This window comes from Quercus lobata, chromosome 5, assembly GCF_001633185.2.
Source record: "Quercus lobata isolate SW786 chromosome 5, ValleyOak3.0 Primary Assembly, whole genome shotgun sequence".
NCBI classification, from domain to species: Eukaryota; Viridiplantae; Streptophyta; class Magnoliopsida; order Fagales; family Fagaceae; genus Quercus; species Quercus lobata.
Genome location: NC_044908.1, coordinates 46,157,688 through 46,167,405, shown reverse-complemented (window position 1 = coordinate 46,167,405; position 9,718 = coordinate 46,157,688). Strand labels below are relative to the sequence as shown.

The following is a 9,718-nucleotide window of genomic DNA, read 5'->3' as shown; positions in this document are numbered from 1 at the left end:
GAGAGACCGCGCCTCCGGCCCGTTTTCATTTGAAATGTGTTGGGTCAAACCCACGTGAATGGGTGGAGTCGTGTTATTGTCTCTCAAAATGGAGATTCGACTAGTTATATTTTTCCCTTTAGATTAAGGGTTTTACAATGGAGCTGCCACTTATTTAATTATTGGAAAAAATAAGAAAATCATGAATGAAAAATTCCTCATTTTATTAATTTGAAATTGAATTTACATTGATCATAAGAAAATTACATGACTTTGGTCCTAGATACAATCTAAGATAAAGTACATGGCTTTATTTCCTAATTACAATCTAAAAATCAAAAATTACATGGATAAGTATTTGATCTACTAACCCTTGATCTAAGCTCGGAGACTATGTTACAAGATGAGAAGGTGTTAGGCACCCACCTTGCCCAGTGAAACCAGTCTTCTAGACTATGGTGGCCAACATTCATATCACATCATCCAATATGTCAATCAATTTGTATGTTGAATTTAATGTGTGTGCATGTGATAAACCCTAATTCAATTTATTAAGCATGATGTTTGGATTAAAAAATGAACTCTAGTGAATGTGTGTGGATAGTGATAACCTAGATTTAAGGATTTGAAAGAATTACTAAACAAACATATTTTTCATATTTTTGATGTGGATTTAAAATTAAATCTAGTGATATGCATGAATATGTGATGAACAACTAAAAACATGTGAAGAATACATAAGAACAATTAAGAACATTCAAACATATTGAAGAGAATTATCATGCTTTAATCTTAAATTCTCATCATGGCAATATAAGCAAACAGTTAGGGAAGGGGATTATACCTTTATGCAAAATCCATGTAATGGAGGAGGAGATTCTTGATGGAGGTCTTAAGGGTGGAGGAAAAGAAGAACTAGGAAAGGGAGAGTGAGTCTCACTCAATACCTTGAGTCTCAGGAAGACCAAGATATGACAATACTACTCAACTTCACTAGAACTCAAGAGAAGAGAAGAGAGGGGGATTTTTTGTGTCTTAGAATGAAGGAGAGTGGGGTTTATATAGTAGTGGCGGAGAAAATATGAATGAAAGGCCATTTAATGAGAGTTGACAAGGAATCATGAATCTAGATCTCATTTTAGCCTTTAGGGAAATCTGGTGTATTAAATGGAAAGATTGGTAGGAGTGAGGAGTAAGCTAAAATTCGGTTTTTCCGTAACTGCTGTCACAGCCTATAGAGCCAACTTTGAAAAATCATATCTGCCTCAATTTTGATTGGAATTGTCTCATTCTTGTGCTCAAATTGAAGCCCTGGACGTCTAGTTTCTGGAAAAAATAACCTCATTCACAAATTCAAAATATTCTGAGAGATATCAATGAAATGGTAAGTAGAGGTCATTTGTTAGAAAATAGTTTCAGCACAATTAACATTAATAGGTCCCAAATTAGCTCCCAATTAACATTAAATGGCTCCAATCACTCCAATTTCAGAATTAATTGACTCTAAATTTACTCTAATTAAAAGATAATTGCACAAATTACTCATTGAATAATTAATGTTTAACTATCTAGTTAATTAGGTGTATGCAACTCTACCATAAAATGTAGTCATAACCAATCAAATTATGACACATCATCGATCTCAAATTGATTATATTTATAACCAATTGAAATCAATTGTTCATAATCACATATAGTCAGACTCAATTTGTAATAGTACATCTCAGCCATTAAAACTTGATTTGATGATAACTTTCAATCTAATGGTCCGATTAGGGCTTATGACCAATTGATTTGATCGTTACAACATCAAGATCATTTTGGTGAAATGAGATTAAGGATCTAATGACCAGAATCAAGATGCATATTTTCAATGTGAAATTACCCTTTTACCCTTCATGTGAGATTAAATACGGGTTGCAAAATAGGGTGTCAAAAGGTTCGATGATTGTGGGTTTGAGTTTGTGATTTGGTTTCGGGTTTGTGATTTGGATTTGGGTTTGTGACTTGTTTGTGATTTTAGTGGTTGGGCTTTGATGTTGTGGGTGGTGGTGGTTGTGGGCGGTGGTCGTTGGTGGCAGTGGGTGTGGGTAGTGGTAGTAGGTTTTGGTTTTGTAGTGGGTTGGGTTTTGGTGATTACAACTTTGTAGTAGGTTTCGATTTTGTAGTGGCTTGGATTTTCTAATGATGGTGGTGGCTATGAGTGGTGGGTTGGTTGTTTTTGTTTAGGAGAAGAGAGATACATAGAGAAAGAGAGAGGTGTATTGAGAATAAAATAAAAATAAAAATAATAAAGAAATAATATTTTAATGAAGTTGAAAAAATATAAAACCTTTGATATTTGGTATCTTGCAAAGTGTGGTATTAAAATAGATAAAGTAGTGTTTTGAATTGCTAAAAACTATATGTTTTTTAGCATTCTTGATGTGAATGCTCTGACAGATTAGGCATATATAATGTAAGCATGGACGTAATATAGAAGTATGGACTTGGCAATGATGAACTTGGTTTCCAACTTTCATGCCTACTTTGTTTTAATCATCAATATATATATCTATATATATATATATATATATATATCTATATATATCTATATATATATTTTTATACTAGCCTTATCTCTGCGTATGCATGAGGTTTGTTTGTTTGTTTGTTTGTTTTTTTTTTTTTTTTTGGGTTTAGTGTCATAATTTTCTATTCATCACAATTTGAGGCTTAAGTATATATTTAATCATATTATGCATTTCAGAACTATTGACGCAGCCAGGAGTGTCATGAGCTAGCCACAAAAAAAATGAACATCGAAAAAACATTGAAATCATATGTTCATGTATGAGTGTGTTCATCTTCTAGAGCTAGCCTAATGACAAACATGGTTGTATCAATAGTTCTCAAAATGCATGATATTATTGAACATACACTTAAACCTCAAATGGTAGTATCATATTGGTAAAGGATTTAACTAACCACCGGTAGCCCAGATGGTACCTTCCCCATGCATAGGGTATGGGGGGTTTCGGTTTGAGCTCCAGGGCTCAAGGGGATTGGGGTGGGGTATATTTAGTAAGTATATATTTCTAAACCAATTGAGAAAAAAATTATAAAGGATTTAAATACAAGAGTCCTAAGTTAAGAAAGTAAGATTATTTTGATTATGGAGTCATTTGGATGAGACAATTCTGTTAAAGGTTTCTCTAATTATTTTTTATCCTATCATTCTAGGAAAATTTAATATAGCATTGATTCAATTACAATGATTACTTGCATGAAGTATTTTAATTTTATGCCAAATTAATATCAAATTTATTATTGTCTTTTTCTTGTAGTTCAACTGCTTGCATCATTTTGCATTTTTAACGGAGATATTCAGGTTCAAATTTCACCACTCCTAACTATTGATCAATTATTAACAAAAAAAATAAAAAATAAATAAAAAAATTGAATTTTCCGTTTCTTTACTGATGTGTGGAATTTGTTAGAACTAATTGGCAAAAAACCTTTCTTCACAGATGTGGATATTATCGTATTCATGTAATGGAGTGAGCATGAATTGGGGGCTGAGGATAACATATCGAATTTGGTGCTAAAAATTAACATGAGATTTGAATCATAAAATCATGCATACTTATTCTATAACGAATATGCTGGGTCAATCGGCTTTAGTGTTCGAAAGGATTTTATAAATAAACCTAAGGAGGATGGGGACATGGGATTGTTATGTCTTGAAGATTTTTTTTTGGCTACAAAATGAGACGCAATATGAATGTGAGAAACCTCGGAAACATGTTAGATCGAACATGTTGTTTAGCACAAATCACTATATCTCTCGTCAACCTGATGAAGAATATTCAGTCATCCATGTTGAAGAAGGGAATATTCATGGACTTGTACCTCGTGAACAAAGCTCACATGTTGCCCTTATAAAGAAGAGTAACTATTGCACAAGCTGTTGAAGCAGATATTACAGATAAGTCTGGGGTCTCACATAAATCAGTCCGAGTTTATGAGTAGAGTAGTACACAAGTAAGGAGCTGAAAAAATGTGGATTATCTTTTTCTAGATTATAATTATTATTGGTGTTCAAAAATGAAAAAAAAAAAAAGCTATGAAAGACAGAGATGCAAGAAGCTTGATGAGTCTCAGAAACAAGAAGTTAGCTGAGAACCCTTCATTTTTTTATTCAATACAACTTGATGTTGATGACCTAATAACCAATGTCATATCAACTTTCTGGCCTGCATGCTACAGAAATTTTTGTTCGTAAATTGAGTTGGGTTCGGTTAGGGGTATTTTTCAACCCAAATTTGGGCATTGTTGGGTTGAAAAATCTCGTGTTAGTTCTAAAATCTAAACTGATCCAACCATAGGGATTGAGTTGGGTTGTGATAATTTTGGATTGGTTTGGGGATGAAAAAAAGAATTTTTTAAAATTTAGAAATGAAAAAACAAAACTTTTCCTAAAGTTTAGGAAACAAAATAACTTTTTTCCTTTTTGTTTTTATAATCAAATTGATCTTATTACTTGGGCTGAAAATTTAGTCATCGAAACCCGACTCAAACTAAGCTTAAAGAAAACACCCGTCAGATTGGTTTAGTTGGTGGTTTGAATACATACATGAAGTGGATAAACTTAGAAGTAAAAGATGAATTATTTCTACGAGATCCTCAAACATCTTCATATTTTCCACATATGTTCTTTCCATAACTTCAAAGCCAGACTGCTTATGTCTTGAGGTGGTTTAGATGAACCTGCAAGAAAAACTTAACAATCAATATTTGTCATCGAGAATAGGTAGTTCCGCTGTCTGCGTCTAGTCTGGAGTGAAGATGCAAACATAAATGAAACATGTTTGACCATGTCTTAAAAAATCTGACCATGGAAATCTTCCTTTCAGTACCTATGAACCATTGTTTTCACACTGACATCTCTTCATCCCTTGATCAGGTTTCATGCATGAAATTTCACCTACTCCTTACTTTGAATAATACACTGGCTTCTCTCGAGTTGAAAAGTATAATACAAAGGATACTCGCAATATAATTCGTTATAGATATCTTAAGTTCACCTAAACACATTTACTATAGTTTTTTAAATGTATGACATACTATTTCATTATTTAAAAGTACAGTGACCATTGAATTTATATTTAATAATCATTGTACTAATCCAATTGGGGCTTATATCATGTCAGGAAAATCGTGATCCCAATCAATTCGACTATTCTGACTTATTCTTATTTAATGCATTGCTACTCGTTTACATAAATTTTTTTTTTAATTGTTTTCCTATTTTGTTAAAATTAACTCAATGATCTAACTATATATTTTGAAAAGAAAAAGCCTTTTTCCTTGTTTTGTTTTGTACGCTAATGAATAAATTAAATAATTTGATAGCCCCATGGTTTATTGTACCTTGATCGATCAACATAAAATATTTTTCTCGTGGGGAAGGGCTTTCTGGGCTCCATAAAAAATTAGGTGAAAAAAGGTGGGAAGGCCTTCCAATAAGCCAATAATATAGGCAGTCATCGTCAACTAACTTGGATTAACAACTCTGCCGTGCTTACAAGTTAATTGCAAGATTTAATATTACCGTCAACCTTGGGAATCTCAGTGGCGCATGCTATCTTGAAGAAATATGAGCACGTTTTGGAGTTCGCGTGTTGTTGTATGTTTGTGTGTTATCAAATAAAAAATATGTGCGTGGGGTTTGTCCCACATTGCCTAATTTGCTTGGTGTGCATGAGTATATCAACAGTTCTGCGACTCTAATTGCTGTTAGCAGTTTTAGAGTTGGCGTGTTGTTGTATGTTTGTTTTTTATTAAAAAAAAAAAAAAAAAACGTGTGTGGGCTTTTTCCCACATTGGCTAGTTTGCTTGGTGTGCGTGAGTATATCAACAGCTTCGCTACTCTAACTGCCGCTAGCAATTTTGGAGTTGGTGTGTTATTGTATGTTTGTGTGTTATTAAAAAAAAAATTGTATGTTTGTGTTTTATAAAAAAAGAAAAAAGAAAAAAGAAATATGAGCACGTTTCTTGAAGCATTAAATTAAGGAAAAAAATTTAGTTACAAATTTAGTTGTAGCATAAGATTACAATTTTATTTAGTAAAATAAACATTACTATATATTTTGAAAATCTAATTATTAAATTGCATGTTCTTTACACTTTTTATATGGCCAGAATGGGCATTTTCCCATTTTGTTCAAAACAATTAACAAAATGCCTCTGCTTTGAAACTATTTTGTCATATGCTCCTATTTTAAACTTGATTTTTTAAAAATCGAGTTTCAATGAAAAATTCGATTTTTAGAAAATTGAGTTATAGGCAAAAAACTTAAAAAAAAAAAAAAAAAAAACATGGAACTCGAGTTCCATGTAACATTTTGCAAATAACTTGATTTTCATTAAATCGAGGTTTTTTTTTTTTTTTTTTTTTTTTTTTTTTTTTCATATATATTGAAAATTGATTTTTTTTTTTTTTTTTAAATCGAGTTTCAAAACAGGGTTATTTTGTTAGATAGTTTCAGAATAGATGCATTTTGCCATTTGTTTTGGGTGAAAGGGGCAAATGCCCATTTTGGCCCTCTTAATACACATGTTAACTTTTGCGCCAATCATATGTTATTTACTATATGATTTATAAGCTTATATTTTATGTATAATTTTAAATTAAAAAAACTTACAATTTAAACAATCGATTGATGACGTAGCTATTTATTTTTAATTTTCTAAAAATTTTGCAAGTATGAGGGATATAAAAAGAAGATGTAATCCAACGATTTATTTATCAAAATTTAAATTTAATAAATAGATATTAAGTAAGGTTGTAGTTTACGGCTACAACTAATTTTGTAACTAAATTTAGGAGGTATGAAGCAGTTGAGTTATAAAGCTTTTAACAATTATTTTTTGAATTTAATGATATTGTTATGTCCAATTATTGTCTTGGCTTGTGGGTTCCTGTCAACTCAATTAGTAAAGTCTGTGATGGTTGAATAAAAAATTTGAGGTTTAATTTCTGCCTACACCAAAAACCAATTGATATCTTAGCCCGATGATAAAGAGATGTTATTAATAACGGACGTCATAGATTGTGAAACTCTCTAAAGAAAAAAATTACTGTCTTGATCTGATGATGAAGAGTGATCATCATAAAACTATAGGTTAAAATTCTATTGTATCTATAAAAAAACATAGCATAAAGTATTATTAAGACAATAGTACACATGAGATCGATGTACCATATGAGCCATATGAGTATTTGACAAGTTCTTTGAGGTGGGATTAGGTTGTATCTGTTGACCCAGAATTATTTATAAGATTTACGTTTTATATATATCATTTGCATTTTGCAGTGGTAAGAAGAGAATTTGAAAAATTAATTTTCATTTGCGAAAGATTATTTAAGTTAATGGTGTCGCTACCTAACATGTATCTGTTTTTAGTTAACTTAATGATATCGCTCAGTAATAACGATTTATAATTTGGAAGTTATTGCACAAATAGAGCAGATTTGACCAGTCTTAAGTGCCATAGATAAAAATAATAATAATAATCCGCACAAGAATTTATCATCGTTTTCAGCCTACTATTAAATTTTAGTTGTAGATTACAATCAAAATATCCGCACAAGGTTGCTAAACAAAGGCAAACTTCATTCTTACAATCTATAATATTTAATTTTAGTTGTAGATTCAAAGGAAGAAAACGTCAGAGATGATGAAGTTGATGTTGATCCAAATTTGGCTCTGTATTTCAAACGCGGTCTTTGATTTCACAGACGGCTATATAAAGCATGCTTTAGTAGTACATCCTTACAAAGTGTAGCTAAACATGAAGAGAGCAAAGGATAGCATAGCCAAAATGTGGAAGCATCTTAGTGGTCAAAATGACTGCTGGGAGAATTTGTTGGAACCCCTCGACATTGATCTTCGCCAATACATAATACATTATGGAGAAATGGCTGAAGCTACATATGATGCCTTTGATAGAGAGAAAATATCTAGGTATGCAGGAAGTAGCCGGTATGCGAAAAAGGATTTCTTCTCTAAGGTGGGCTTAGAGAATGGCAATCCTTTCAAATACCAAGTGACCAAGTTCTTGTATGCAACATCAAATATCAAAATCCCCAATGCCTTTATCGTGAAGTCATTATCAAGGGAGGCATGGAGCAAGGAATCGAATTGGATTGGGTACGTCGCGGTAGCTACAGATGAAGGGAAGGCCGAGTTAGGAAGGAGAGATATTGTGATTGCTTGGAGAGGAACCATACAAGCCCTGGAGTGGATTGATGATCTAGAATTTAATTTGGTTTCAGCTTCCAATTTACTTGGAGCTGAGCATGATCCTAAGGTGCACCATGGTTGGCATTCCATCTACACTTCTGATGACTCCCGTTCACCCTTCAATAAGACTAGTGCCAGAAACCAGGTATATTTTGATACTTTATTTGTCTATTATAAGTTTATAATTTAATTCAGAGGGTAAATTGAATTGCTTCCAGGCTAGTCGGGTAGGCAAGTGCGGAGTTTATATAACTTGTGAAGTGTCTTATTTTCGAATAAAAATTTTATATTTAAATTTTGCTTACATAAAAGAACTAATTAATTGTTGTCTTAACTTCATTGCATAAAATAATTATTATAGAATTAATACCATATGTTTCAATCATATTTTATCTATGTAAAAAACAGGGTGAATGTCTTATTGACAAAATATAGTAGATGGAAAAATGTTAAGAAAATAGTAATTAAAATAAGGTTCGACCAAATTCAAGGTTTAAATATGATAATTAAAATTTTATTTGCCTTTTTTTTTTTTGGTTTTTTGTCATCCAGGTACTTAGTGAGCTTAATAGACTAGTTGAAGAATTCCAAAATGAGGAAATCAGTATAACTGTTACTGGCCACAGCTTGGGAGCAGCACTTGCAACTCTAAATGCGATTGACATAGTTGCCAATGGATTTAACAAGCCCAAAGACCAGCCAGGGAAATCTTTTCCAGTGACAGCAATAGTATTTGCCAGCCCTCATGTGGGAGACTCCGGCTTCAAGAAAAATTTCTCTGAACATAAGGATCTTCGAGTCTTGCGTATACGTAATGCTCCAGATATTGTTCCGAAATATCCATTTATAGGCTACTCTGATGTTGGAGAAGAGTTGGAAATAGATACTCGCAATTCGAGTTACTTGAAGAGTCCTGGAAATTTATCAACTTGGCATGACTTGGAGGGTTACCTGCATGGAGTTGCAGGAACACTAGGGACTCGAGGAGGGTTCAGGTTGGAAGTTCCTCGTGATATTGCACTCGTGAACAAGATGATAGATGGTTTGAAGGATGAGTATCTTATTCCGGCTTCATGGTTTTGTGTGAAGAACAAGGGTATGGTTCAACTAGAGGACGGTTCATGGAAATTGATGGATCATGAAGAAGATGAGAGGGATCTTTAAATGTTAATATATTCGGTTGAAATTACTTGTAGAAGTCATTTCATTACTTGGTTTAAGTTGCTTTTTGTTGCTTATTAGAACTTTTTGGTTGTGTTCTTAGATTTAAGAGTTGAATAAAAAATATGAAGGGTTGTTTGTTTGTAAAAGGAAAATAAAGAAGCCTTCCAGTGTGAGTTATAATGACAATAAATTCATACAAGATTCATTTGGTTTACTCATATTTACCCCTTAATTTTATTGCAATTACCCTTTCTATTTTTGTCTTTTTTTTTAATGAAAAAGAGAAA

The 9,718-nt window shown here is 32.4% G+C and overlaps 1 pseudogene; it reads left to right on the top strand.

Annotated features, from left to right (window-relative positions):
- The first annotated feature begins 536 nt into the window (after positions 1–536).
- Positions 537–9,431, top strand: LOC115990568 (annotated as a pseudogene).
- The last annotated feature ends 287 nt before the right edge of the window (positions 9,432–9,718 follow it).